The 24,663-nt window shown below is 43.6% G+C and overlaps 51 non-coding genes across 51 annotated transcripts; all 51 read left to right on the forward strand.

Annotated features, from left to right (window-relative positions):
• Positions 1 to 649: 649 nt before the first annotated feature.
• On the forward strand, positions 650 to 768 carry LOC121466881. Its single transcript, XR_005977043.1, has one exon. It is a non-coding gene; the product is annotated as a 5S ribosomal RNA (ribosomal RNA).
• Positions 769 to 1,114: 346 nt separating this feature from the next.
• On the forward strand, positions 1,115 to 1,233 carry LOC121466965. Its single transcript, XR_005977127.1, has one exon. It is a non-coding gene; the product is annotated as a 5S ribosomal RNA (ribosomal RNA).
• A 360-nt stretch (positions 1,234 to 1,593) lies between these two features.
• LOC121466976 lies at positions 1,594 to 1,712 on the forward strand. Its single transcript, XR_005977138.1, has one exon. It is a non-coding gene; the product is annotated as a 5S ribosomal RNA (ribosomal RNA).
• Positions 1,713 to 2,058: 346 nt separating this feature from the next.
• On the forward strand, positions 2,059 to 2,177 carry LOC121466987. Its single transcript, XR_005977149.1, has one exon. It is a non-coding gene; the product is annotated as a 5S ribosomal RNA (ribosomal RNA).
• Positions 2,178 to 2,530: 353 nt separating this feature from the next.
• Positions 2,531 to 2,649, forward strand: LOC121466998. Its single transcript, XR_005977160.1, has one exon. It is a non-coding gene; the product is annotated as a 5S ribosomal RNA (ribosomal RNA).
• A 353-nt stretch (positions 2,650 to 3,002) lies between these two features.
• LOC121466917 lies at positions 3,003 to 3,121 on the forward strand. Its single transcript, XR_005977079.1, has one exon. It is a non-coding gene; the product is annotated as a 5S ribosomal RNA (ribosomal RNA).
• Positions 3,122 to 3,482: 361 nt separating this feature from the next.
• LOC121466887 lies at positions 3,483 to 3,601 on the forward strand. Its single transcript, XR_005977049.1, has one exon. It is a non-coding gene; the product is annotated as a 5S ribosomal RNA (ribosomal RNA).
• Positions 3,602 to 3,996: 395 nt separating this feature from the next.
• Positions 3,997 to 4,116, forward strand: LOC121466926. Its single transcript, XR_005977088.1, has one exon. It is a non-coding gene; the product is annotated as a 5S ribosomal RNA (ribosomal RNA).
• Positions 4,117 to 4,469: 353 nt separating this feature from the next.
• On the forward strand, positions 4,470 to 4,588 carry LOC121466898. The gene has a single exon (XR_005977060.1). It is a non-coding gene; the product is annotated as a 5S ribosomal RNA (ribosomal RNA).
• Positions 4,589 to 4,948: 360 nt separating this feature from the next.
• On the forward strand, positions 4,949 to 5,067 carry LOC121466909. Its single transcript, XR_005977071.1, has one exon. It is a non-coding gene; the product is annotated as a 5S ribosomal RNA (ribosomal RNA).
• A 353-nt stretch (positions 5,068 to 5,420) lies between these two features.
• Positions 5,421 to 5,539, forward strand: LOC121466920. Its single transcript, XR_005977082.1, has one exon. It is a non-coding gene; the product is annotated as a 5S ribosomal RNA (ribosomal RNA).
• A 353-nt stretch (positions 5,540 to 5,892) lies between these two features.
• LOC121466931 lies at positions 5,893 to 6,011 on the forward strand. Its single transcript, XR_005977093.1, has one exon. It is a non-coding gene; the product is annotated as a 5S ribosomal RNA (ribosomal RNA).
• Positions 6,012 to 6,364: 353 nt separating this feature from the next.
• Positions 6,365 to 6,483, forward strand: LOC121466918. Its single transcript, XR_005977080.1, has one exon. It is a non-coding gene; the product is annotated as a 5S ribosomal RNA (ribosomal RNA).
• A 361-nt stretch (positions 6,484 to 6,844) lies between these two features.
• Positions 6,845 to 6,963, forward strand: LOC121466942. The gene has a single exon (XR_005977104.1). It is a non-coding gene; the product is annotated as a 5S ribosomal RNA (ribosomal RNA).
• A 388-nt stretch (positions 6,964 to 7,351) lies between these two features.
• On the forward strand, positions 7,352 to 7,470 carry LOC121466953. The gene has a single exon (XR_005977115.1). It is a non-coding gene; the product is annotated as a 5S ribosomal RNA (ribosomal RNA).
• Positions 7,471 to 7,823: 353 nt separating this feature from the next.
• LOC121466962 lies at positions 7,824 to 7,942 on the forward strand. Its single transcript, XR_005977124.1, has one exon. It is a non-coding gene; the product is annotated as a 5S ribosomal RNA (ribosomal RNA).
• Positions 7,943 to 8,289: 347 nt separating this feature from the next.
• On the forward strand, positions 8,290 to 8,408 carry LOC121466963. Its single transcript, XR_005977125.1, has one exon. It is a non-coding gene; the product is annotated as a 5S ribosomal RNA (ribosomal RNA).
• Positions 8,409 to 8,761: 353 nt separating this feature from the next.
• On the forward strand, positions 8,762 to 8,880 carry LOC121466964. The gene has a single exon (XR_005977126.1). It is a non-coding gene; the product is annotated as a 5S ribosomal RNA (ribosomal RNA).
• Positions 8,881 to 9,233: 353 nt separating this feature from the next.
• On the forward strand, positions 9,234 to 9,353 carry LOC121466927. The gene has a single exon (XR_005977089.1). It is a non-coding gene; the product is annotated as a 5S ribosomal RNA (ribosomal RNA).
• A 367-nt stretch (positions 9,354 to 9,720) lies between these two features.
• LOC121466966 lies at positions 9,721 to 9,839 on the forward strand. Its single transcript, XR_005977128.1, has one exon. It is a non-coding gene; the product is annotated as a 5S ribosomal RNA (ribosomal RNA).
• Positions 9,840 to 10,199: 360 nt separating this feature from the next.
• Positions 10,200 to 10,318, forward strand: LOC121466967. Its single transcript, XR_005977129.1, has one exon. It is a non-coding gene; the product is annotated as a 5S ribosomal RNA (ribosomal RNA).
• Positions 10,319 to 10,681: 363 nt separating this feature from the next.
• LOC121466968 lies at positions 10,682 to 10,800 on the forward strand. The gene has a single exon (XR_005977130.1). It is a non-coding gene; the product is annotated as a 5S ribosomal RNA (ribosomal RNA).
• A 360-nt stretch (positions 10,801 to 11,160) lies between these two features.
• On the forward strand, positions 11,161 to 11,279 carry LOC121466969. The gene has a single exon (XR_005977131.1). It is a non-coding gene; the product is annotated as a 5S ribosomal RNA (ribosomal RNA).
• Positions 11,280 to 11,632: 353 nt separating this feature from the next.
• Positions 11,633 to 11,751, forward strand: LOC121466970. Its single transcript, XR_005977132.1, has one exon. It is a non-coding gene; the product is annotated as a 5S ribosomal RNA (ribosomal RNA).
• Positions 11,752 to 12,111: 360 nt separating this feature from the next.
• On the forward strand, positions 12,112 to 12,230 carry LOC121466971. Its single transcript, XR_005977133.1, has one exon. It is a non-coding gene; the product is annotated as a 5S ribosomal RNA (ribosomal RNA).
• A 360-nt stretch (positions 12,231 to 12,590) lies between these two features.
• LOC121466972 lies at positions 12,591 to 12,709 on the forward strand. The gene has a single exon (XR_005977134.1). It is a non-coding gene; the product is annotated as a 5S ribosomal RNA (ribosomal RNA).
• A 353-nt stretch (positions 12,710 to 13,062) lies between these two features.
• On the forward strand, positions 13,063 to 13,181 carry LOC121466973. Its single transcript, XR_005977135.1, has one exon. It is a non-coding gene; the product is annotated as a 5S ribosomal RNA (ribosomal RNA).
• A 353-nt stretch (positions 13,182 to 13,534) lies between these two features.
• Positions 13,535 to 13,653, forward strand: LOC121466974. Its single transcript, XR_005977136.1, has one exon. It is a non-coding gene; the product is annotated as a 5S ribosomal RNA (ribosomal RNA).
• Positions 13,654 to 14,007: 354 nt separating this feature from the next.
• LOC121466913 lies at positions 14,008 to 14,126 on the forward strand. Its single transcript, XR_005977075.1, has one exon. It is a non-coding gene; the product is annotated as a 5S ribosomal RNA (ribosomal RNA).
• A 360-nt stretch (positions 14,127 to 14,486) lies between these two features.
• LOC121466975 lies at positions 14,487 to 14,605 on the forward strand. Its single transcript, XR_005977137.1, has one exon. It is a non-coding gene; the product is annotated as a 5S ribosomal RNA (ribosomal RNA).
• A 353-nt stretch (positions 14,606 to 14,958) lies between these two features.
• Positions 14,959 to 15,077, forward strand: LOC121466977. Its single transcript, XR_005977139.1, has one exon. It is a non-coding gene; the product is annotated as a 5S ribosomal RNA (ribosomal RNA).
• Positions 15,078 to 15,430: 353 nt separating this feature from the next.
• Positions 15,431 to 15,549, forward strand: LOC121466978. Its single transcript, XR_005977140.1, has one exon. It is a non-coding gene; the product is annotated as a 5S ribosomal RNA (ribosomal RNA).
• Positions 15,550 to 15,902: 353 nt separating this feature from the next.
• Positions 15,903 to 16,021, forward strand: LOC121466979. Its single transcript, XR_005977141.1, has one exon. It is a non-coding gene; the product is annotated as a 5S ribosomal RNA (ribosomal RNA).
• Positions 16,022 to 16,374: 353 nt separating this feature from the next.
• LOC121466980 lies at positions 16,375 to 16,493 on the forward strand. Its single transcript, XR_005977142.1, has one exon. It is a non-coding gene; the product is annotated as a 5S ribosomal RNA (ribosomal RNA).
• Positions 16,494 to 16,867: 374 nt separating this feature from the next.
• LOC121466981 lies at positions 16,868 to 16,986 on the forward strand. Its single transcript, XR_005977143.1, has one exon. It is a non-coding gene; the product is annotated as a 5S ribosomal RNA (ribosomal RNA).
• A 353-nt stretch (positions 16,987 to 17,339) lies between these two features.
• On the forward strand, positions 17,340 to 17,458 carry LOC121466982. The gene has a single exon (XR_005977144.1). It is a non-coding gene; the product is annotated as a 5S ribosomal RNA (ribosomal RNA).
• A 353-nt stretch (positions 17,459 to 17,811) lies between these two features.
• On the forward strand, positions 17,812 to 17,930 carry LOC121466983. The gene has a single exon (XR_005977145.1). It is a non-coding gene; the product is annotated as a 5S ribosomal RNA (ribosomal RNA).
• Positions 17,931 to 18,283: 353 nt separating this feature from the next.
• On the forward strand, positions 18,284 to 18,402 carry LOC121466984. Its single transcript, XR_005977146.1, has one exon. It is a non-coding gene; the product is annotated as a 5S ribosomal RNA (ribosomal RNA).
• Positions 18,403 to 18,755: 353 nt separating this feature from the next.
• LOC121466985 lies at positions 18,756 to 18,874 on the forward strand. The gene has a single exon (XR_005977147.1). It is a non-coding gene; the product is annotated as a 5S ribosomal RNA (ribosomal RNA).
• A 360-nt stretch (positions 18,875 to 19,234) lies between these two features.
• On the forward strand, positions 19,235 to 19,354 carry LOC121466928. Its single transcript, XR_005977090.1, has one exon. It is a non-coding gene; the product is annotated as a 5S ribosomal RNA (ribosomal RNA).
• Positions 19,355 to 19,707: 353 nt separating this feature from the next.
• Positions 19,708 to 19,826, forward strand: LOC121466986. Its single transcript, XR_005977148.1, has one exon. It is a non-coding gene; the product is annotated as a 5S ribosomal RNA (ribosomal RNA).
• Positions 19,827 to 20,179: 353 nt separating this feature from the next.
• Positions 20,180 to 20,298, forward strand: LOC121466988. The gene has a single exon (XR_005977150.1). It is a non-coding gene; the product is annotated as a 5S ribosomal RNA (ribosomal RNA).
• Positions 20,299 to 20,644: 346 nt separating this feature from the next.
• LOC121466989 lies at positions 20,645 to 20,763 on the forward strand. The gene has a single exon (XR_005977151.1). It is a non-coding gene; the product is annotated as a 5S ribosomal RNA (ribosomal RNA).
• Positions 20,764 to 21,130: 367 nt separating this feature from the next.
• On the forward strand, positions 21,131 to 21,249 carry LOC121466990. The gene has a single exon (XR_005977152.1). It is a non-coding gene; the product is annotated as a 5S ribosomal RNA (ribosomal RNA).
• A 367-nt stretch (positions 21,250 to 21,616) lies between these two features.
• Positions 21,617 to 21,735, forward strand: LOC121466991. The gene has a single exon (XR_005977153.1). It is a non-coding gene; the product is annotated as a 5S ribosomal RNA (ribosomal RNA).
• A 353-nt stretch (positions 21,736 to 22,088) lies between these two features.
• LOC121466992 lies at positions 22,089 to 22,207 on the forward strand. Its single transcript, XR_005977154.1, has one exon. It is a non-coding gene; the product is annotated as a 5S ribosomal RNA (ribosomal RNA).
• Positions 22,208 to 22,567: 360 nt separating this feature from the next.
• LOC121466993 lies at positions 22,568 to 22,686 on the forward strand. Its single transcript, XR_005977155.1, has one exon. It is a non-coding gene; the product is annotated as a 5S ribosomal RNA (ribosomal RNA).
• Positions 22,687 to 23,060: 374 nt separating this feature from the next.
• Positions 23,061 to 23,179, forward strand: LOC121466994. The gene has a single exon (XR_005977156.1). It is a non-coding gene; the product is annotated as a 5S ribosomal RNA (ribosomal RNA).
• Positions 23,180 to 23,546: 367 nt separating this feature from the next.
• LOC121466995 lies at positions 23,547 to 23,665 on the forward strand. The gene has a single exon (XR_005977157.1). It is a non-coding gene; the product is annotated as a 5S ribosomal RNA (ribosomal RNA).
• A 360-nt stretch (positions 23,666 to 24,025) lies between these two features.
• LOC121466996 lies at positions 24,026 to 24,144 on the forward strand. Its single transcript, XR_005977158.1, has one exon. It is a non-coding gene; the product is annotated as a 5S ribosomal RNA (ribosomal RNA).
• A 360-nt stretch (positions 24,145 to 24,504) lies between these two features.
• On the forward strand, positions 24,505 to 24,623 carry LOC121466997. Its single transcript, XR_005977159.1, has one exon. It is a non-coding gene; the product is annotated as a 5S ribosomal RNA (ribosomal RNA).
• The last annotated feature ends 40 nt before the right edge of the window (positions 24,624 to 24,663 follow it).

Raw genomic sequence — 24,663 nt, forward strand, 5'->3', positions numbered from 1 at the left:
AGCGGCAACAACAATGGCAACAACTTATGAAAACAACAGCGTCAACTGACCCGCCCCCACCACGCCCATCCTGCATGACATCTTCGGGGTGGGAGGGGGCTGAAACGGAGGGTTGTGGATCTGGAGCTACCCCTTCCGAAATAGACACGTAAGCCAGTGAAATATTTAGCTGCTGGCAGAGTGGGGACTCGTGAATAGTTCGTCGCCTTTTTCCAAGAATTTCGAAGGGAGCGAAACTACTCGACTGATTTATGAGGTTTGCACTGACATTGGAATTTTTACGATGGCCAACTTTAAATTGGCTTAATTGATGCTATTGTGAAGCCAAACTAGTCATGTGAAAACTGATGCATTGCAATTGTAAGATTTCATCAAAAATTAAGTTGAAAAAAATTAAAAAAGCGTTTTGGCCAGCCAGTTCAAATAAAAACTCAGTCCAAGCTTTTGTCGCTTATTCCAAAATTACTTCTTGCACTGCTTTTCACAGCGATACGTTCAAAACCTTTCCAATGTTTTTATTATTAATAAAAGCGTTTCCATTATTTTCCTAAGGCTTGTGCTAGGTGTGAATAGAAACAAATGGCTGTATCTGCATCTGGGCAGGACCGAAAATCAGAGTATAAGGCCAACGCTAAGCTCTGCGACTTTCGCCAACGACCATACCACGCTGAACACATCGGTTCTCGTCCGATCACCGAAATTAAGCAGCGTCGGGCGCGGTTAGTACTTAGATGGGGGACCGCTTGGGAACACCGCGTGTTGTTGGCCTCGTCAACAACTTTTTGCTTTTGCCACAACTTTTTGCCTTATGCCGTATGCCGTATGCCTTTCGCCGCTTTTATACTTTTATTTAACGTATTTAAAAATCGTTTTAACCAGCCAGTTCAAATAAAAACTCAGTCCAAGCTTTTGTCGCTTATTCCAAAATTACTTCTTGCACTGCTTTTCACAGCGATACGTTCAAAACCTTTCCAATGTTTTTATTATTAATAAAAGCGTTTCCATTATTTTCCTAAGGCTTGTGCTAGGTGTGAATAGAAACAAATGGCTGTATCTGCATCTGGGCAGGACCGAAAATCAGAGTATAAGGCCAACGCTAAGCCCTGCGACTTTCGCCAACGACCATACCACGCTGAACACATCGGTTCTCGTCCGATCACCGAAATTAAGCAGCGTCGGGCGCGGTTAGTACTTAGATGGGGGACCGCTTGGGAACACCGCGTGTTGTTGGCCTCGTCAACAACTTTTTGCTTTTGCCACAACTTTTTGCCTTATGCCGTATGCCGTATGCCGTATGCCGTATGCCTTTCGCCGCTTTTATACTTTTATTTAACGTATTTAAAAATCGTTTTAACCAGCCAGTTCAAATAAAAACTCAGTCCAAGCTTTTGTCGCTTATTCCAAAATTACTTCTTGCACTGCTTTTCACAGCGATACGTTCAAAACCTTTCCAATGTTTTTATTATTAATAAAAGCGTTTCCATTATTTTCCTAAGGCTTGTGCTAGGTGTGAATAGAAACAAATGGCTGTATCTGCATCTGGGCAGGACCGAAAATCAGAGTATAAGGCCAACGCTAAGCTCTGCGACTTTCGCCAACGACCATACCACGCTGAACACATCGGTTCTCGTCCGATCACCGAAATTAAGCAGCGTCGGGCGCGGTTAGTACTTAGATGGGGGACCGCTTGGGAACACCGCGTGTTGTTGGCCTCGTCAACAACTTTTTGCTTTTGCCACAACTTTTTGCCTTATGCCGTATGCCGTATGCCTTTCGCCGCTTTTATACTTTTATTTAACGTATTTAAAAATCGTTTTAACCAGCCAGTTCAAATAAAAACTCAGTCCAAGCTTTTGTCGCTTATTCCAAAATTACTTCTTGCACTGCTTTTCACAGCGATACGTTCAAAACCTTTCCAATGTTTTTATTACTAATAAAAGCGTTTCCATTATTTTCCTAAGGCTTGTGCTAGGTGTGAATAGAAACAAATGGCTGTATCTGCATCTGGGCAGGACCGAAAATCAGAGTATAAGGCCAACGCTAAGCCCTGCGACTTTCGCCAACGACCATACCACGCTGAACACATCGGTTCTCGTCCGATCACCGAAATTAAGCAGCGTCGGGCGCGGTTAGTACTTAGATGGGGGACCGCTTGGGAACACCGCGTGTTGTTGGCCTCGTCAACAACTTTTTGCTTTTGCCACAACTTTTTGCCTTATGCCGTATGCCGTATGCCGTATGCCTTTCGCCGCTTTTATACTTTTATTTAACGTATTTAAAAGTCGTTTTAACCAGCCAGTTCAAATAAAAACTCAGTCCAAGCTTTTTTCGCTTATTCCAAAATTACTTCTTGCACTGCTTTTCACAGCGATACGTTCAAAACCTTTCCAATGTTTTTATTATTAATAAAAGCGTTTCCATTATTTTCCTAAGGCTTGTGCTAGGTGTGAATAGAAACAAATGGCTGTATCTGCATCTGGGCAGGACCGAAAATCAGAGTATAAGGCCAACGCTAAGCCCTGCGTCTTTCGCCAACGACCATACCACGCTGAACACATCGGTTCTCGTCCGATCACCGAAATTAAGCAGCGTCGGGCGCGGTTAGTACTTAGATGGGGGACCGCTTGGGAACACCGCGTGTTGTTGGCCTCGTCAACAACTTTTTGCTTTTGCCACAACTTTTTGCCTTATGCCGTATGCCGTATGCCGTATGCCTTTCGCCGCTTTTATACTTTTATTTAACGTATTTAAAAATCGTTTTAACCAGCCAGTTCAAATAAAAACTCAGTCCAAGCTTTTGTCGCTTATTCCAAAATTACTTCTTGCACTGCTTTTCACAGCGATACGTTCAAAACCTTTCCAATGTTTTTATTACTAATAAAAGCGTTTCCATTATTTTCCTAAGGCTTGTGCTAGGTGTGAATAGAAACAAATGGCTGTATCTGCATCTGGGCAGGACCGAAAATCAGAGTATAAGGCCAACGCTAAGCCCTGCGACTTTCGCCAACGACCATACCACGCTGAACACATCGGTTCTCGTCCGATCACCGAAATTAAGCAGCGTCGGGCGCGGTTAGTACTTAGATGGGGGACCGCTTGGGAACACCGCGTGTTGTTGGGCCTCGTCAACAACTTTTTGCTTTTGCCACAACTTTTTGCCTTATGCCGTATGCCGTATGCCGTATGCCGTATGCCTTTCGCCGCTTTTATACTTTTATTTAACGTATTTAAAAATCGTTTTAACCAGCCAGTTCAAATAAAAACTCAGTCCAAGCTTTTGTCGCTTATTCCAAAATTACTTCTTGCACTGCTTTTCACAGCGATACGTTCAAAACCTTTCCAATGTTTTTATTATTAATAAAAGCGTTTCCATTATTTTCCTAAGGCTTGTGCTAGGTGTGAATAGAAACAAATGGCTGTATCTGCATCTGGGCAGGACCGAAAATCAGAGTATAAGGCCAACGCTAAGCCCTGCGACTTTCGCCAACGACCATACCACGCTGAACACATCGGTTCTCGTCCGATCACCGAAATTAAGCAGCGTCGGGCGCGGTTAGTACTTAGATGGGGGACCGCTTGGGAACACCGCGTGTTGTTGGCCTCGTCAACAACTTTTTGCTTTTGCCACAACTTTTTGCCTTATGCCGTATGCCGTATGCCGTATGCCGTATGCCGTATGCCGTATGCCGTATGCCGTATGCCGTATGCCTTTCGCCGCTTTTATACTTTTATTTAACGTATTTAAAAATCGTTTTAACCAGCCAGTTCAAATAAAAACTCAGTCCAAGCTTTTGTCGCTTATTCCAAAATTACTTCTTGCACTGCTTTTCACAGCGATACGTTCAAAACCTTTCCAATGTTTTTATTACTAATAAAAGCGTTTCCATTATTTTCCTAAGGCTTGTGCTAGGTGTGAATAGAAACAAATGGCTGTATCTGCATCTGGGCAGGACCGAAAATCAGAGTATAAGGCCAACGCTAAGCCCTGCGACTTTCGCCAACGACCATACCACGCTGAACACATCGGTTCTCGTCCGATCACCGAAATTAAGCAGCGTCGGGCGCGGTTAGTACTTAGATGGGGGGACCGCTTGGGAACACCGCGTGTTGTTGGCCTCGTCAACAACTTTTTGCTTTTGCCACAACTTTTTGCCTTATGCCGTATGCCGTATGCCGTATGCCTTTCGCCGCTTTTATACTTTTATTTAACGTATTTAAAAATCGTTTTAACCAGCCAGTTCAAATAAAAACTCAGTCCAAGCTTTTGTCGCTTATTCCAAAATTACTTCTTGCACTGCTTTTCACAGCGATACGTTCAAAACCTTTCCAATGTTTTTATTACTAATAAAAGCGTTTCCATTATTTTCCTAAGGCTTGTGCTAGGTGTGAATAGAAACAAATGGCTGTATCTGCATCTGGGCAGGACCGAAAATCAGAGTATAAGGCCAACGCTAAGCCCTGCGACTTTCGCCAACGACCATACCACGCTGAACACATCGGTTCTCGTCCGATCACCGAAATTAAGCAGCGTCGGGCGCGGTTAGTACTTAGATGGGGGACCGCTTGGGAACACCGCGTGTTGTTGGCCTCGTCAACAACTTTTTGCTTTTGCCACAACTTTTTGCCTTATGCCGTATGCCGTATGCCGTATGCCGTATGCCTTTCGCCGCTTTTATACTTTTATTTAACGTATTTAAAAATCGTTTTAACCAGCCAGTTCAAATAAAAACTCAGTCCAAGCTTTTGTCGCTTATTCCAAAATTACTTCTTGCACTGCTTTTCACAGCGATACGTTCAAAACCTTTCCAATGTTTTTATTATTAATAAAAGCGTTTCCATTATTTTCCTAAGGCTTGTGCTAGGTGTGAATAGAAACAAATGGCTGTATCTGCATCTGGGCAGGACCGAAAATCAGAGTATAAGGCCAACGCTAAGCTCTGCGACTTTCGCCAACGACCATACCACGCTGAACACATCGGTTCTCGTCCGATCACCGAAATTAAGCAGCGTCGGGCGCGGTTAGTACTTAGATGGGGGACCGCTTGGGAACACCGCGTGTTGTTGGCCTCGTCAACAACTTTTTGCTTTTGCCACAACTTTTTGCCTTATGCCGTATGCCGTATGCCGTATGCCTTTCGCCGCTTTTATACTTTTATTTAACGTATTTAAAAATCGTTTTAACCAGCCAGTTCAAATAAAAACTCAGTCCAAGCTTTTGTCGCTTATTCCAAAATTACTTCTTGCACTGCTTTTCACAGCGATACGTTCAAAACCTTTCCAATGTTTTTATTACTAATAAAAGCGTTTCCATTATTTTCCTAAGGCTTGTGCTAGGTGTGAATAGAAACAAATGGCTGTATCTGCATCTGGGCAGGACCGAAAATCAGAGTATAAGGCCAACGCTAAGCCCTGCGACTTTCGCCAACGACCATACCACGCTGAACACATCGGTTCTCGTCCGATCACCGAAATTAAGCAGCGTCGGGCGCGGTTAGTACTTAGATGGGGGACCGCTTGGGAACACCGCGTGTTGTTGGCCTCGTCAACAACTTTTTGCTTTTGCCACAACTTTTTGCCTTATGCCGTATGCCGTATGCCGTATGCCTTTCGCCGCTTTTATACTTTTATTTAACGTATTTAAAAGTCGTTTTAACCAGCCAGTTCAAATAAAAACTCAGTCCAAGCTTTTTTCGCTTATTCCAAAATTACTTCTTGCACTGCTTTTCACAGCGATACGTTCAAAACCTTTCCAATGTTTTTATTATTAATAAAAGCGTTTCCATTATTTTCCTAAGGCTTGTGCTAGGTGTGAATAGAAACAAATGGCTGTATCTGCATCTGGGCAGGACCGAAAATCAGAGTATAAGGCCAACGCTAAGCCCTGCGTCTTTCGCCAACGACCATACCACGCTGAACACATCGGTTCTCGTCCGATCACCGAAATTAAGCAGCGTCGGGCGCGGTTAGTACTTAGATGGGGGACCGCTTGGGAACACCGCGTGTTGTTGGCCTCGTCAACAACTTTTTGCTTTTGCCACAACTTTTTGCCTTATGCCGTATGCCGTATGCCGTATGCCTTTCGCCGCTTTTATACTTTTATTTAACGTATTTAAAAATCGTTTTAACCAGCCAGTTCAAATAAAAACTCAGTCCAAGCTTTTGTCGCTTATTCCAAAATTACTTCTTGCACTGCTTTTCACAGCGATACGTTCAAAACCTTTCCAATGTTTTTATTACTAATAAAAGCGTTTCCATTATTTTCCTAAGGCTTGTGCTAGGTGTGAATAGAAACAAATGGCTGTATCTGCATCTGGGCAGGACCGAAAATCAGAGTATAAGGCCAACGCTAAGCCCTGCGACTTTCGCCAACGACCATACCACGCTGAACACATCGGTTCTCGTCCGATCACCGAAATTAAGCAGCGTCGGGCGCGGTTAGTACTTAGATGGGGGACCGCTTGGGAACACCGCGTGTTGTTGGGCCTCGTCAACAACTTTTTGCTTTTGCCACAACTTTTTGCCTTATGCCGTATGCCGTATGCCGTATGCCGTATGCCTTTCGCCGCTTTTATACTTTTATTTAACGTATTTAAAAATCGTTTTAACCAGCCAGTTCAAATAAAAACTCAGTCCAAGCTTTTGTCGCTTATTCCAAAATTACTTCTTGCACTGCTTTTCACAGCGATACGTTCAAAACCTTTCCAATGTTTTTATTATTAATAAAAGCGTTTCCATTATTTTCCTAAGGCTTGTGCTAGGTGTGAATAGAAACAAATGGCTGTATCTGCATCTGGGCAGGACCGAAAATCAGAGTATAAGGCCAACGCTAAGCCCTGCGACTTTCGCCAACGACCATACCACGCTGAACACATCGGTTCTCGTCCGATCACCGAAATTAAGCAGCGTCGGGCGCGGTTAGTACTTAGATGGGGGACCGCTTGGGAACACCGCGTGTTGTTGGCCTCGTCAACAACTTTTTGCTTTTGCCACAACTTTTTGCCTTATGCCGTATGCCGTATGCCGTATGCCGTATGCCGTATGCCGTATGCCGTATGCCGTATGCCTTTCGCCGCTTTTATACTTTTATTTAACGTATTTAAAAATCGTTTTAACCAGCCAGTTCAAATAAAAACTCAGTCCAAGCTTTTGTCGCTTATTCCAAAATTACTTCTTGCACTGCTTTTCACAGCGATACGTTCAAAACCTTTCCAATGTTTTTATTACTAATAAAAGCGTTTCCATTATTTTCCTAAGGCTTGTGCTAGGTGTGAATAGAAACAAATGGCTGTATCTGCATCTGGGCAGGACCGAAAATCAGAGTATAAGGCCAACGCTAAGCCCTGCGACTTTCGCCAACGACCATACCACGCTGAACACATCGGTTCTCGTCCGATCACCGAAATTAAGCAGCGTCGGGCGCGGTTAGTACTTAGATGGGGGACCGCTTGGGAACACCGCGTGTTGTTGGCCTCGTCAACAACTTTTTGCTTTTGCCACAACTTTTTGCCTTATGCCGTATGCCGTATGCCGTATGCCTTTCGCCGCTTTTATACTTTTATTTAACGTATTTAAAAATCGTTTTAACCAGCCAGTTCAAATAAAAACTCAGTCCAAGCTTTTGTCGCTTATTCCAAAATTACTTCTTGCACTGCTTTTCACAGCGATACGTTCAAAACCTTTCCAATGTTTTTATTACTAATAAAAGCGTTTCCATTATTTTCCTAAGGCTTGTGCTAGGTGTGAATAGAAACAAATGGCTGTATCTGCATCTGGGCAGGACCGAAATTCAGAGTATAAGGCCAACGCTAAGCCCTGCGACTTTCGCCAACGACCATACCACGCTGAACACATCGGTTCTCGTCCGATCACCGAAATTAAGCAGCGTCGGGCGCGGTTAGTACTTAGATGGGGGACCGCTTGGGAACACCGCGTGTTGTTGGCCTCGTCAACAACTTTTTGCTTTTGCCACAACTCTTTTGCCTTATGCCGTATGCCGTATGCCTTTCGCCGCTTTTATACTTTTATTTAACGTATTTAAAAATCGTTTTAACCAGCCAGTTCAAATAAAAACTCAGTCCAAGCTTTTGTCGCTTATTCCAAAATTACTTCTTGCACTGCTTTTCACAGCGATACGTTCAAAACCTTTCCAATGTTTTTATTATTAATAAAAGCGTTTCCATTATTTTCCTAAGGCTTGTGCTAGGTGTGAATAGAAACAAATGGCTGTATCTGCATCTGGGCAGGACCGAAAATCAGAGTATAAGGCCAACGCTAAGCCCTGCGACTTTCGCCAACGACCATACCACGCTGAACACATCGGTTCTCGTCCGATCACCGAAATTAAGCAGCGTCGGGCGCGGTTAGTACTTAGATGGGGGACCGCTTGGGAACACCGCGTGTTGTTGGCCTCGTCAACAACTTTTTGCTTTTGCCACAACTTTTTGCCTTATGCCGTATGCCGTATGCCGTATGCCTTTCGCCGCTTTTATACTTTTATTTAACGTATTTAAAAATCGTTTTAACCAGCCAGTTCAAATAAAAACTCAGTCCAAGCTTTTGTCGCTTATTCCAAAATTACTTCTTGCACTGCTTTTCACAGCGATACGTTCAAAACCTTTCCAATGTTTTTATTATTAATAAAAGCGTTTCCATTATTTTCCTAAGGCTTGTGCTAGGTGTGAATAGAAACAAATGGCTGTATCTGCATCTGGGCAGGACCGAAAATCAGAGTATAAGGCCAACGCTAAGCCCTGCGACTTTCGCCAACGACCATACCACGCTGAACACATCGGTTCTCGTCCGATCACCGAAATTAAGCAGCGTCGGGCGCGGTTAGTACTTAGATGGGGGACCGCTTGGGAACACCGCGTGTTGTTGGCCTCGTCAACAACTTTTTGCTTTTGCCACAACTTTTTGCCTTATGCCGTATGCCGTATGCCGTATGCCTTTCGCCGCTTTTATACTTTTATTTAACGTATTTAAAAGTCGTTTTAACCAGCCAGTTCAAATAAAAACTCAGTCCAAGCTTTTTTCGCTTATTCCAAAATTACTTCTTGCACTGCTTTTCACAGCGATACGTTCAAAACCTTTCCAATGTTTTTATTATTAATAAAAGCGTTTCCATTATTTTCCTAAGGCTTGTGCTAGGTGTGAATAGAAACAAATGGCTGTATCTGCATCTGGGCAGGACCGAAAATCAGAGTATAAGGCCAACGCTAAGCCCTGCGTCTTTCGCCAACGACCATACCACGCTGAACACATCGGTTCTCGTCCGATCACCGAAATTAAGCAGCGTCGGGCGCGGTTAGTACTTAGATGGGGGGACCGCTTGGGAACACCGCGTGTTGTTGGCCTCGTCAACAACTTTTTGCTTTTGCCACAACTTTTTGCCTTATGCCGTATGCCGTATGCCGTATGCCGTATGCCGTATGCCTTTCGCCGCTTTTATACTTTTATTTAACGTATTTAAAAATCGTTTTAACCAGCCAGTTCAAATAAAAACTCAGTCCAAGCTTTTGTCGCTTATTCCAAAATTACTTCTTGCACTGCTTTTCACAGCGATACGTTCAAAACCTTTCCAATGTTTTTATTACTAATAAAAGCGTTTCCATTATTTTCCTAAGGCTTGTGCTAGGTGTGAATAGAAACAAATGGCTGTATCTGCATCTGGGCAGGACCGAAAATCAGAGTATAAGGCCAACGCTAAGCCCTGCGACTTTCGCCAACGACCATACCACGCTGAACACATCGGTTCTCGTCCGATCACCGAAATTAAGCAGCGTCGGGCGCGGTTAGTACTTAGATGGGGGACCGCTTGGGAACACCGCGTGTTGTTGGCCTCGTCAACAACTTTTTGCTTTTGCCACAACTTTTTGCCTTATGCCGTATGCCGTATGCCGTATGCCGTATGCCTTTCGCCGCTTTTATACTTTTATTTAACGTATTTAAAAATCGTTTTAACCAGCCAGTTCAAATAAAAACTCAGTCCAAGCTTTTGTCGCTTATTCCAAAATTACTTCTTGCACTGCTTTTCACAGCGATACGTTCAAAACCTTTCCAATGTTTTTATTATTAATAAAAGCGTTTCCATTATTTTCCTAAGGCTTGTGCTAGGTGTGAATAGAAACAAATGGCTGTATCTGCATCTGGGCAGGACCGAAAATCAGAGTATAAGGCCAACGCTAAGCCCTGCGACTTTCGCCAACGACCATACCACGCTGAACACATCGGTTCTCGTCCGATCACCGAAATTAAGCAGCGTCGGGCGCGGTTAGTACTTAGATGGGGGACCGCTTGGGAACACCGCGTGTTGTTGGCCTCGTCAACAACTTTTTGCTTTTGCCACAACTTTTTTTTGCCTTATGCCGTATGCCGTATGCCGTATGCCGTATGCCTTTCGCCGCTTTTATACTTTTATTTAACGTATTTAAAAATCGTTTTAACCAGTCAGTTCAAATAAAAACTCAGTCCAAGCTTTTGTCGCTTATTCCAAAATTACTTCTTGCACTGCTTTTCACAGCGATACGTTCAAAACCTTTCCAATGTTTTTATTACTAATAAAAGCGTTTCCATTATTTTCCTAAGGCTTGTGCTAGGTGTGAATAGAAACAAATGGCTGTATCTGCATCTGGGCAGGACCGAAAATCAGAGTATAAGGCCAACGCTAAGCCCTGCGACTTTCGCCAACGACCATACCACGCTGAACACATCGGTTCTCGTCCGATCACCGAAATTAAGCAGCGTCGGGCGCGGTTAGTACTTAGATGGGGGACCGCTTGGGAACACCGCGTGTTGTTGGCCTCGTCAACAACTTTTTGCTTTTGCCACAACTTTTTGCCTTATGCCGTATGCCGTATGCCGTATGCCGTATGCCTTTCGCCGCTTTTATACTTTTATTTAACGTATTTAAAAATCGTTTTAACCAGCCAGTTCAAATAAAAACTCAGTCCAAGCTTTTGTCGCTTATTCCAAAATTACTTCTTGCACTGCTTTTCACAGCGATACGTTCAAAACCTTTCCAATGTTTTTATTATTAATAAAAGCGTTTCCATTATTTTCCTAAGGCTTGTGCTAGGTGTGAATAGAAACAAATGGCTGTATCTGCATCTGGGCAGGACCGAAAATCAGAGTATAAGGCCAACGCTAAGCCCTGCGACTTTCGCCAACGACCATACCACGCTGAACACATCGGTTCTCGTCCGATCACCGAAATTAAGCAGCGTCGGGCGCGGTTAGTACTTAGATGGGGGACCGCTTGGGAACACCGCGTGTTGTTGGCCTCGTCAACAACTTTTTGCTTTTGCCACAACTTTTTGCCTTATGCCGTATGCCGTATGCCGTATGCCTTTCGCCGCTTTTATACTTTTATTTAACGTATTTAAAAGTCGTTTTAACCAGCCAGTTCAAATAAAAACTCAGTCCAAGCTTTTTTCGCTTATTCCAAAATTACTTCTTGCACTGCTTTTCACAGCGATACGTTCAAAACCTTTCCAATGTTTTTATTACTAATAAAAGCGTTTCCATTATTTTCCTAAGGCTTGTGCTAGGTGTGAATAGAAACAAATGGCTGTATCTGCATCTGGGCAGGACCGAAAATCAGAGTATAAGGCCAACGCTAAGCCCTGCGACTTTCGCCAACGACCATACCACGCTGAACACATCGGTTCTCGTCCGATCACCGAAATTAAGCAGCGTCGGGCGCGGTTAGTACTTAGATGGGGGACCGCTTGGGAACACCGCGTGTTGTTGGCCTCGTCAACAACTTTTTGCTTTTGCCACAACTTTTTGCCTTATGCCGTATGCCGTATGCCGTATGCCGTATGCCTTTCGCCGCTTTTATACTTTTATTTAACGTATTTAAAAATCGTTTTAACCAGCCAGTTCAAATAAAAACTCAGTCCAAGCTTTTGTCGCTTATTCCAAAATTACTTCTTGCACTGCTTTTCACAGCGATACGTTCAAAACCTTTCCAATGTTTTTATTACTAATAAAAGCGTTTCCATTATTTTCCTAAGGCTTGTGCTAGGTGTGAATAGAAACAAATGGCTGTATCTGCATCTGGGCAGGACCGAAAATCAGAGTATAAGGCCAACGCTAAGCCCTGCGACTTTCGCCAACGACCATACCACGCTGAACACATCGGTTCTCGTCCGATCACCGAAATTAAGCAGCGTCGGGCGCGGTTAGTACTTAGATGGGGGACCGCTTGGGAACACCGCGTGTTGTTGGCCTCGTCAACAACTTTTTGCTTTTGCCACAACTTTTTGCCTTATGCCGTATGCCGTATGCCGTATGCCGTATGCCTTTCGCCGCTTTTATACTTTTATTTAACGTATTTAAAAATCGTTTTAACCAGCCAGTTCAAATAAAAACTCAGTCCAAGCTTTTGTCGCTTATTCCAAAATTACTTCTTGCACTGCTTTTCACAGCGATACGTTCAAAACCTTTCCAATGTTTTTATTATTAATAAAAGCGTTTCCATTATTTTCCTAAGGCTTGTGCTAGGTGTGAATAGAAACAAATGGCTGTATCTGCATCTGGGCAGGACCGAAAATCAGAGTATAAGGCCAACGCTAAGCCCTGCGACTTTCGCCAACGACCATACCACGCTGAACACATCGGTTCTCGTCCGATCACCGAAATTAAGCAGCGTCGGGCGCGGTTAGTACTTAGATGGGGGACCGCTTGGGAACACCGCGTGTTGTTGGCCTCGTCAACAACTTTTTGCTTTTGCCACAACTTTTTGCCTTATGCCGTATGCCGTATGCCGTATGCCTTTCGCCGCTTTTATACTTTTATTTAACGTATTTAAAAGTCGTTTTAACCAGCCAGTTCAAATAAAAACTCAGTCCAAGCTTTTTTCGCTTATTCCAAAATTACTTCTTGCACTGCTTTTCACAGCGATACGTTCAAAACCTTTCCAATGTTTTTATTACTAATAAAAGCGTTTCCATTATTTTCCTAAGGCTTGTGCTAGGTGTGAATAGAAACAAATGGCTGTATCTGCATCTGGGCAGGACCGAAAATCAGAGTATAAGGCCAACGCTAAGCCCTGCGACTTTCGCCAACGACCATACCACGCTGAACACATCGGTTCTCGTCCGATCACCGAAATTAAGCAGCGTCGGGCGCGGTTAGTACTTAGATGGGGGACCGCTTGGGAACACCGCGTGTTGTTGGCCTCGTCAACAACTTTTTGCTTTTGCCACAACTTTTTGCCTTATGCCGTATGCCGTATGCCGTATGCCTTTCGCCGCTTTTATACTTTTATTTAACGTATTTAAAAATCGTTTTAACCAGCCAGTTCAAATAAAAACTCAGTCCAAGCTTTTGTCACTTATTCCAAAATTACTTCTTGCACTGCTTTTCACAGCGATACGTTCAAAACCTTTCCAATGTTTTTATTATTAATAAAAGCGTTTCCATTATTTTCCTAAGGCTTGTGCTAGGTGTGAATAGAAACAAATGGCTGTATCTGCATCTGGGCAGGACCGAAAATCAGAGTATAAGGCCAACGCTAAGCCCTGCGACTTTCGCCAACGACCATACCACGCTGAACACATCGGTTCTCGTCCGATCACCGAAATTAAGCAGCGTCGGGCGCGGTTAGTACTTAGATGGGGGACCGCTTGGGAACACCGCGTGTTGTTGGCCTCGTCAACAACTTTTTGCTTTTGCCACAACTTTTTGCCTTATGCCGTATGCCGTATGCCGTATGCCTTTCGCCGCTTTTATACTTTTATTTAACGTATTTAAAAATCGTTTTAACCAGCCAGTTCAAATAAAAACTCAGTCCAAGCTTTTGTCGCTTATTCCAAAATTACTTCTTGCACTGCTTTTCACTGCGATACGTTCAAAACCTTTCCAATCTTTTTTATTACTAATAAAAGCGTTTCCATTATTTTCCTAAGGCTTGTGCTAGGTGTGAATAGAAACAAATGGCTGTATCTGCATCTGGGCAGGACCGAAAATCAGAGTATAAGGCCAACGCTAAGCTCTGCGACTTTCGCCAACGACCATACCACGCTGAACACATCGGTTCTCGTCCGATCACCGAAATTAAGCAGCGTCGGGCGCGGTTAGTACTTAGATGGGGGACCGCTTGGGAACACCGTGTGTTGTTGGCCTCGTCAACAACTTTTTGCTTTTGCCACAACTTTTTGCCTTATGCCGTATGCCGTATGCCGTATGCCGTATGCCTTTCGCCGCTTTTATACTTTTATTTAACGTATTTAAAAGTCGTTTTAACCAGCCAGTTCAAATAAAAACTCAGTCCAAGCTTTTTTCGCTTATTCCAAAATTACTTCTTGCACTGCTTTTCACAGCGATACGTTCAAAACCTTTCCAATGTTTTTATTACTAATAAAAGCGTTTCCATTATTTTCCTAAGGCTTGTGCTAGGTGTGAATAGAAACAAATGGCTGTATCTGCATCTGGGCAGGACCGAAAATCAGAGTATAAGGCCAACGCTAAGCCCTGCGACTTTCGCCAACGACCATACCACGCTGAACACATCGGTTCTCGTCCGATCACCGAAATTAAGCAGCGTCGGGCGCGGTTAGTACTTAGATGGGGGACCGCTTGGGAACACCGCGTGTTGTTGGCCTCGTCAACAACTTTTTGCTTTTGCCACAACTTTTTGCCTTATGCCGTATGCCGTATGCCGTATGCCTTTCGCCGCTTTTATACTTTTATTTAACGTATTTAAAAATCGTTTTAACCAGCCAGTTCAAATAAAAACTCAGTCCAAGCTTTTGTCACTTATTCCAAAATTACTTCTTGCACTGCTTTTCACAGCGATACGTTCAAAACCTTTCCAATGTTTTTATTATTAATAAAAGCGTTTCCATTATTTTCCTAAGGCTTGTGCTAGGTGTGAATAGAAACAAATGGCTGTATCTGCATCTGGGCAGGACCGAAAATCAGAGTATAAGGCCAACGCTAAGCCCTGCGACTTTCGCCAACGACCATACCACGCTGAACACATCGGTTCTCGTCCGATCACCGAAATTAAGCAGCGTCGGGCGCGGTTAGTACTTAGATGGGGGACCGCTTGGGAACACCGCGTGTTGTTGGCCTCGTCAACAACTTTTTGCTTTTGCCACAACTTTTTGCCTTATGCCGTATGCCGTATGCCGTATGCCCTTCGCCGCTTTTATACTTTTATTTAACGTATTTAAAAGTCGTTTTAACCAGCCAGTTCAAATAAAAACTCAGTCCAAGCTTTTTTCGCTTATTCCAAAATTACTTCTTGCACTGCTTTTCACAGCGATACGTTCAAAACCTTTCCAATGTTTTTATTACTAATAAAAGCGTTTCCATTATTTTCCTAAGGCTTGTGCTAGGTGTGAATAGAAACAAATGGCTGTATCTGCATCTGGGCAGGACCGAAAATCAGAGTATAAGGCCAACGCTAAGCCCTGCGACTTTCGCCAACGACCATACCACGCTGAACACATCGGTTCTCGTCCGATCACCGAAATTAAGCAGCGTCGGGCGCGGTTAGTACTTAGATGGGGGACCGCTTGGGAACACCGCGTGTTGTTGGCCTCGTCAACAACTTTTTGCTTTTGCCACAACTTTTTGCCTTATGCCGTATGCCGTATGCCGTATGCCTTTCGCCGCTTTTATACTTTTATTTAACGTATTTAAAAATCGTTTTAACCAGCCAGTTCAAATAAAAACTCAGTCCAAGCTTTTGTCGCTTATTCCAAAATTACTTCTTGCACTGCTTTTCACAGCGATACGTTCAAAACCTTTCCAATGTTTTTATTATTAATAAAAGCGTTTCCATTATTTTCCTAAGGCTTGTGCTAGGTGTGAATAGAAACAAATGGCTGTATCTGCATCTGGGCAGGACCGAAAATCAAAGTATAAGGCCAACGCTAAGCCCTGCGACTTTCGCCAACGACCATACCACGCTGAACACATCGGTTCTCGTCCGATCACCGAAATTAAGCAGCGTCGGGCGCGGTTAGTACTTAGATGGGGGACCGCTTGGGAACACCGCGTGTTGTTGGCCTCGTCAACAACTTTTTGCTTTTGCCACAACTTTTTGCCTTATGCCGTATGCCGTATGCCGTATGCCTTTCGCCGCTTTTATACTTTTATTTAACGTATTTAAAAATCGTTTTAACCAGCCAGTTCAAATAAAAACTCAGTCCAAGCTTTTGTCGCTTATTCCAAAATTACTTCTTGCACTGCTTTTCACTGCGATACGTTCAAAACCTTTCCAATCTTTTTATTACTAATAAAAGCGTTTCCATTATTTTCCTAAGGCTTGTGCTAGGTGTGAATAGAAACAAATGGCTGTATCTGCATCTGGGCAGGACCGAAAATCAGAGTATAAGGCCAACGCTAAGCTCTGCGACTTTCGCCAACGACCATACCACGCTGAACACATCGGTTCTCGTCCGATCACCGAAATTAAGCAGCGTCGGGCGCGGTTAGTACTTAGATGGGGGACCGCTTGGGAACACCGCGTGTTGTTGGCCTCGTCAACAACTTTTTGCTTTTGCCACAACTTTTTGCCTTATGCCGTATGCCGTATGCCGTATGCCGTATGCCGTATGCCGTATGCCTTTCGCCGCTTTTATACTTTTATTTAACGTATTTAAAAGTCGTTTTAACCAGCCAGTTCAAATAAAAACTCAGTCCAAGCTTTTTTCGCTTATTCCAAAATTACTTCTTGCACTGCTTTTCACAGCGATACGTTCAAAACCTTTCCAATGTTTTTATTACTAATAAAAGCGTTTCCATTATTTTCCTAAGGCTTGTGCTAGGTGTGAATAGAAACAAATGGCTGTATCTGCATCTGGGCAGGACCGAAAATCAGAGTATAAGGCCAACGCTAAGCCCTGCGACTTTCGCCAACGACCATACCACGCTGAACACATCGGTTCTCGTCCGATCACCGAAATTAAGCAGCGTCGGGCGCGGTTAGTACTTAGATGGGGGACCGCTTGGGAACACCGCGTGTTGTTGGCCTCGTCAACAACTTTTTGCTTTTGCCACAACTTTTTGCCTTATGCCGTATGCCGTATGCCGTATGCCTTTCGCCGCTTTTATACTTTTATTTAACGTATTTAAAAATCGTTTTAACCAGCCAGTTCAAATAAAAACTCAGTCCAAGCTTTTGTCACTTATTCCAAAATTACTTCTTGCACTGCTTTTCACAGCGATACGTTCAAAACCTTTCCAATGTTTTTATTATTAATAAAAGCGTTTCCATTATTTTCCTAAGGCTTGTGCTAGGTGTGAATAGAAACAAATGGCTGTATCTGCATCTGGGCAGGACCGAAAATCAGAGTATAAGGCCAACGCTAAGCCCTGCGACTTTCGCCAACGACCATACCACGCTGAACACATCGGTTCTCGTCCGATCACCGAAATTAAGCAGCGTCGGGCGCGGTTAGTACTTAGATGGGGGACCGCTTGGGAACACCGCGTGTTGTTGGCCTCGTCAACAACTTTTTGCTTTTGCCACAACTTTTTGCCTTATGCCGTATGCCGTATGCCGTATGCCTTTCGCCGCTTTTATACTTTTATTTAACGTATTTAAAAGTCGTTTTAACCAGCCAGTTCAAATAAAAACTCAGTCCAAGCTTTTTTCGCTTATTCCAAAATTACTTCTTGCACTGCTTTTCACAGCGATACGTTCAAAACCTTTCCAATGTTTTTATTACTAATAAAAGCGTTTCCATTATTTTCCTAAGGCTTGTGCTAGGTGTGAATAGAAACAAATGGCTGTATCTGCATCTGGGCAGGACCGAAAATCAGAGTATAAGGCCAACGCTAAGCCCTGCGACTTTCGCCAACGACCATACCACGCTGAACACATCGGTTCTCGTCCGATCACCGAAATTAAGCAGCGTCGGGCGCGGTTAGTACTTAGATGGGGGACCGCTTGGGAACACCGCGTGTTGTTGGCCTCGTCAACAACTTTTTGCTTTTGCCACAACTTTTTGCCTTATGCCGTATGCCGTATGCCGTATGCCTTTCGCCGCTTTTATACTTTTATTTAACGTATTTAAAAATCGTTTTAACCAGCCAGTTCAAATAAAAACTCAGTCCAAGCTTTTGTCGCTTATTCCAAAATTACTTCTTGCACTGCTTTTCACAGCGATACGTTCAAAACCTTTCCAATGTTTTTATTATTAATAAAAGCGTTTCCATTATTTTCCTAAGGCTTGTGCTAGGTGTGAATAGAAACAAATGGCTGTATCTGCATCTGGGCAGGACCGAAAATCAAAGTATAAGGCCAACGCTAAGCCCTGCGACTTTCGCCAACGACCATACCACGCTGAACACATCGGTTCTCGTCCGATCACCGAAATTAAGCAGCGTCGGGCGCGGTTAGTACTTAGATGGGGGACCGCTTGGGAACACCGCGTGTTGTTGGCCTCGTCAACAACTTTTTGCTTTTGCCACAACTTTTTGCCTTATGCCGTATGCCGTATGCCGTATGCCTTTCGCCGCTTTTATACTTTTATTTAACGTATTTAAAAATCGTTTTAACCAGCCAGTTCAAATAAAAACTCAGTCCAAGCTTTTGTCGCTTATTCCAAAATTACTTCTTGCACTGCTTTTCACAGCGATACGTTCAAAACCTTTCCAATGTTTTTATTATTAATAAAAGCGTTTCCATTATTTTCCTAAGGCTTGTGCTAGGTGTGAATAGAAACAAATGGCTGTATCTGCATCTGGGCAGGACCGAAAATCAGAGTATAAGGCCAACGCTAAGCCCTGCGACTTTCGCCAACGACCATACCACGCTGAACACATCGGTTCTCGTCCGATCACCGAAATTAAGCAGCGTCGGGCGCGGTTAGTACTTAGATGGGGGACCGCTTGGGAACACCGCGTGTTGTTGGCCTCGTCAACAACTTTTTGCTTTTGCCACAACTTTTTGCCTTATGCCGTATGCCGTATGCCGTATGCCGTATGCCTTTCGCCGCTTTTATACTTTTATTTAACGTATTTAAAAATCGTTTTAACCAGCCAGTTCAAATAAAAACTCAGTCCAAGCTTTTGTCGCTTATTCCAAAATTACTTCTTGCACTGCTTTTCACAGCGATACGTTCAAAACCTTTCCAATGTTTTTATTACTAATAAAAGCGTTTCCATTATTTTCCTAAGGCTTGTGCTAGGTGTGAATAGAAACAAATGGCTTTATCTGCATCTGGGCAGGACCGAAAATCAGAGTATAAGGCCAACGCTAAGCCCTGCGACTTTCGCCAACGACCATACCACGCTGAACACATCGGTTCTCGTCCGATCACCGAAATTAAGCAGCGTCGGGCGCGGTTAGTACTTAGATGGGGGGACCGCTTGGGAACACCGCGTGTTGTTGGCCTCGTCAACAACTTTTTGCTTTTGCCACAACTTTTTGCCTTATGCCGTATGCCGTATGCCGTATGCCTTTCGCCGCTTTTATACTTTTATTTAACGTATTTAAAAATCGTTTTAACCAGCCAGTTCAAATAAAAACTCAGTCCAAGCTTTTGTCGCTTATTCCAAAATTACTTCTTGCACTGCTTTTCACAGCGATACGTTCAAAACCTTTCCAATGTTTTTATTACTAATAAAAGCGTTTCCATTATTTTCCTAAGGCTTGTGCTAGGTGTGAATAGAAACAAATGGCTTTATCTGCATCTGGGCAGGACCGAAAATCAGAGTATAAGGCCAACGCTAAGCCCTGCGACTTTCGCCAACGACCATACCACGCTGAACACATCGGTTCTCGTCCGATCACCGAAATTAAGCAGCGTCGGGCGCGGTTAGTACTTAGATGGGGGACCGCTTGGGAACACCGCGTGTTGTTGGCCTCGTCAACAACTTTTTGCTTTTGCCACAACTTTTTGCCTTATGCCGTATGCCGTATGCCGTATGCCTTTCGCCGCTTTTATACTTTTATTTAACGTATTTAAAAATCGTTTTAACCAGCCAGTTCAAATAAAAACTCAGTCCAAGCTTTTGTCGCTTATTCCAAAATTACTTCTTGCACTGCTTTTCACAGCGATACGTTCAAAACCTTTCCAATGTTTTTATTATTAATAAAAGCGTTTCCATTATTTTCCTAAGGCTTGTGCTAGGTGTGAATAGAAACAAATGGCTTTATCTGCATCTGCGCAGGACCGAAAATCAGAGTATAAGGCCAACGCTAAGCCCTGTGACTTTCGCCAACGACCATACCACGCTGAACACATCGGTTCTCGTCCGATCACCGAAATTAAGCAGCGTCGGGCGCGGTTAGTACTTAGATGGGGGACCGCTTGGGAACACCGCGTGTTGTTGGCCTCGTCAACAACTTTTTGCTTTTGCCACAACTTTTTGCCTTATGCCGTATGCCGTATGCCTTTCGCCGCTTTTATACTTTTATTTAACGTATTTAAAAATCGTTTTAACCAGCCAGTTCAAATAAAAACTCAGTCCAAGCTTTTGTCGCTTATTCCAAAATTACTTCTTGCACTGCTTTTCACAGCGATACGTTCAAAACCTTTCCAATGTTTTTATTACTAATAAAAGCGTTTCCATTATTTTCCTAAGGCTTGTGCTAGGTGTGAATAGAAACAAATGGCTGTATCTGCATCTGGGCAGGACCGAAAATCAGAGTATAAGGCCAACGCTAAGCCCTGCGACTTTCGCCAACGACCATACCACGCTGAACACATCGGTTCTCGTCCGATCACCGAAATTAAGCAGCGTCGGGCGCGGTTAGTACTTAGATGGGGGACCGCTTGGGAACACCGCGTGTTGTTGGCCTCGTCAACAACTTTTTGCTTTTGCCACAACTTTTTGCCTTATGCCGTATGCCGTATGCCGTATGCCGTATGCCGTATGCCTTTCGCCGCTTTTATACTTTTATTTAACGTATTTAAAAATCGTTTTAACCAGCCAGTTCAAATAAAAACTCAGTCCAAGCTTTTGTCGCTTGTTCCAAAATTACTTCTTGCACTGCTTTTCACAGCGATACGTTCAAAACCTTTCCAATGTTTTTATTATTAATAAAAGCGTTTCCATTATTTTCCTAAGGCTTGTGCTAGGTATGAATAGAAACAAATGGCTTTATCTGCATCTGGGCAGGACCGAAAATCAGAGTATAAGGCCAACGCTAAGCCCTGCGACTTTCGCCAACGACCATACCACGCTGAACACATCGGTTCTCGTCCGATCACCGAAATTAAGCAGCGTCGGGCGCGGTTAGTACTTAGATGGGGGACCGCTTGGGAACACCGCGTGTTGTTGGCCTCGTCAACAACTTTTTGCTTTTGCCACAACTTTTTGCCTTATGCCGTATGCCGTATGCCGTATGCCGTATGCCGTATGCCTTTCGCCGCTTTTATACTTTTATTTAACGTATTTAAAAATCGTTTTAACCAGCCAGTTCAAATAAAAACTCAGTCCAAGCTTTTGTCGCTTATTCCAAAATTACTTCTTGCACTGCTTTTCACAGCGATACGTTCAAAACCTTTCCAATGTTTTTATTATTAATAAAAGCGTTTCCATTATTTTCCTAAGGCTTGTGCTAGGTATGAATAGAAACAAATGGCTTTATCTGCATCTGGGCAGGACCGAAAATCAGAGTATAAGGCCAACGCTAAGCCCTGCGACTTTCGCCAACGACCATACCACGCTGAACACATCGGTTCTCGTCCGATCACCGAAATTAAGCAGCGTCGGGCGCGGTTAGTACTTAGATGGGGGACCGCTTGGGAACACCGCGTGTTGTTGGCCTCGTCAACAACTTTTTGCTTTTGCCACAACTTTTTGCCTTATGCCGTATGCCGTATGCCGTATGCCTTTCGCCGCTTTTATACTTTTATTTAACGTATTTAAAAATCGTTTTAACCAGCCAGTTCAAATAAAAACTCAGTCCAAGCTTTTGTCGCTTATTCCAAAATTACTTCTTGCACTGCTTTTCACAGCGATACGTTCAAAACCTTTCCAATGTTTTTATTACTAATAAAAGCGTTTCCATTATTTTCCTAAGGCTTGTGCTAGGTGTGAATAGAAACAAATGGCTGTATCTGCATCTGGGCAGGACCGAAAATCAGAGTATAAGGCCAACGCTAAGCCCTGCGACTTTCGCCAACGACCATACCACGCTGAACACATCGGTTCTCGTCCGATCACCGAAATTAAGCAGCGTCGGGCGCGGTTAGTACTTAGATGGGGGACCGCTTGGGAACACCGCGTGTTGTTGGCCTCGTCAACAACTTTTTGCTTTTGCCACAACTTTTTGCCTTATGCCGTATGCCGTATGCCGTATGCCGTATGCCTTTCGCCGCTTTTATACTTTTATTTAACGTATTTAAAAATCGTTTTAACCAGCCAGTTCAAATAAAAACTCAGTCCAAGCTTTTGTCGCTTATTCCAAAATTACTTCTTGCACTGCTTTTCACAGCGATACGTTCAAAACCTTTCCAATGTTTTTATTATTAATAAAAGCGTTTCCATTATTTTCCTAAGGCTTGTGCTAGGTGTGAATAGAAACAAATGGCTTTATCTGCATCTGGGCAGGACCGAAAATCAGAGTATAAGGCCAACGCTAAGCCCTGCGACTTTCGCCAACGACCATACCACGCTGAACACATCGGTTCTCGTCCGATCACCGAAATTAAGCAGCGTCGGGCGCGGTTAGTACTTAGATGGGGGACCGCTTGGGAACACCGCGTGTTGTTGGCCTCGTCAACAACTTTTTGCTTTTGCCACAACTTTTTGCCTTATGCCGTATGCCGTATGCCGTATGCCGTATGCCGTATGCCGTATGCCTTTCGCCGCTTTTATACTTTTATTTAACGTATTTAAAAATCGTTTTAACCAGCCAGTTCAAATAAAAACTCAGTCCAAGCTTTTGTCGCTTATTCCAAAATTACTTCTTGCACTGCTTTTCACAGCGATACGTTCAAAACCTTTCCAATGTTTTTATTATTAATAAAAGCGTTTCCATTATTTTCCTAAGGATTGTGCTAGGTGTGAATAGAAACAAATGGCTTTATCTGCATCTGGGCAGGACCGAAAATCAGAGTATAAGGCCAACGCTAAGCCCTGCGACTTTCGCCAACGACCATACCACGCTGAACACATCGGTTCTCGTCCGATCACCGAAATTAAGCAGCGTCGGGCGCGGTTAGTACTTAGATGGGGGACCGCTTGGGAACACCGCGTGTTGTTGGCCTCGTCAACAACTTTTTGCTTTTGCCACAACTTTTTGCCTTATGCCGTATGCCGTATGCCGTATGCCGTATGCCGTATGCCTTTCGCCGCTTTTATACTTTTATTTAACGTATTTAAAAATCGTTTTAACCAGCCAGTTCAAATAAAAACTCAGTCCAAGCTTTTGTCGCTTATTCCAAAATTACTTCTTGCACTGCTTTTCACAGCGATACGTTCAAAACCTTTCCAATGTTTTTATTACTAATAAAAGCGTTTCCATTATTTTCCTATGGCTTGTGCTAGGTGTGAATAGAAACAAATGGCTTTATCTGCATCTGGGCAGGACCGAAAATCAGAGTATAAGGCCAACGCTAAGCCCTGCGACTTTCGCCAACGACCATACCACGCTGAACACATCGGTTCTCGTCCGATCACCGAAATTAAGCAGCGTCGGGCGCGGTTAGTACTTAGATGGGGGACCGCTTGGGAACACCGCGTGTTGTTGGCCTCGTCAACAACTTTTTGCTTTTGCCACAACTTTTTGCCTTATGCCGTATGCCGTATGCCGTATGCCGTATGCCTTTCGCCGCTTTTATACTTTTATTTAACGTATTTAAAAATCGTTTTAACCAGCCAGTTCAAATAAAAACTCAGTCCAAGCTTTTGTCGCTTATTCCAAAATTACTTCTTGCACTGCTTTTCACAGCGATACGTTCAAAACCTTTCCAATGTTTTTATTATTAATAAAAGCGTTTCCATTATTTTCCTAAGGCTTGTGCTAGGTGTGAATAGAAACAAATGGCTTTATCTGCATCTGGGCAGGACCGAAAATCAGAGTATAAGGCCAACGCTAAGCCCTGCGACTTTCGCCAACGACCATACCACGCTGAACACATCGGTTCTCGTCCGATCACCGAAATTAAGCAGCGTCGGGCGCGGTTAGTACTTAGATGGGGGACCGCTTGGGAACACCGCGTGTTGTTGGCCTCGTCAACAACTTTTTGCTTTTGCCACAACTTTTTGCCTTATGCCGTATGCCGTATGCCGTATGCCGTATGCCTTTCGCCGCTTTTATACTTTTATTTAACGTATTTAAAAGTCGTTTTAACCAGCCAGTTCAAATAAAAACTCAGTCCAAGCTTTTGTCGCTTATTCCAAAATTACTTCTTGCACTGCTTTTCACAGCGATACGTTCAAAACCTTTCCAATGTTTTTATTACTAATAAAAGCGTTTCCATTATTTTCCTAAGGCTTGTGCTAGGTGTGAATAGAAACAAATGGCTGTATCTGCATCTGGGCAGGACCGAAAATCAGAGTATAAGGCCAACGCTAAGCCCTGCGACTTTCGCCAACGACCATACCACGCTGAACACATCGGTTCTCGTCCGATCACCGAAATTAAGCAGCGTCGGGCGCGGTTAGTACTTAGATGGGGGACCGCTTGGGAACACCGCGTGTTGTTGGCCTCGTCAACAACTTTTTGCTTTTGCCACAACTTTTTGCCTT

The sequence above is a fragment of the Drosophila elegans genome, unplaced genomic scaffold, assembly GCF_018152505.1.
Source record: "Drosophila elegans isolate 14027-0461.03 unplaced genomic scaffold, ASM1815250v1 contig_183, whole genome shotgun sequence".
Lineage (NCBI taxonomy): Eukaryota > Metazoa > Arthropoda > Insecta > Diptera > Drosophilidae > Drosophila > Drosophila elegans.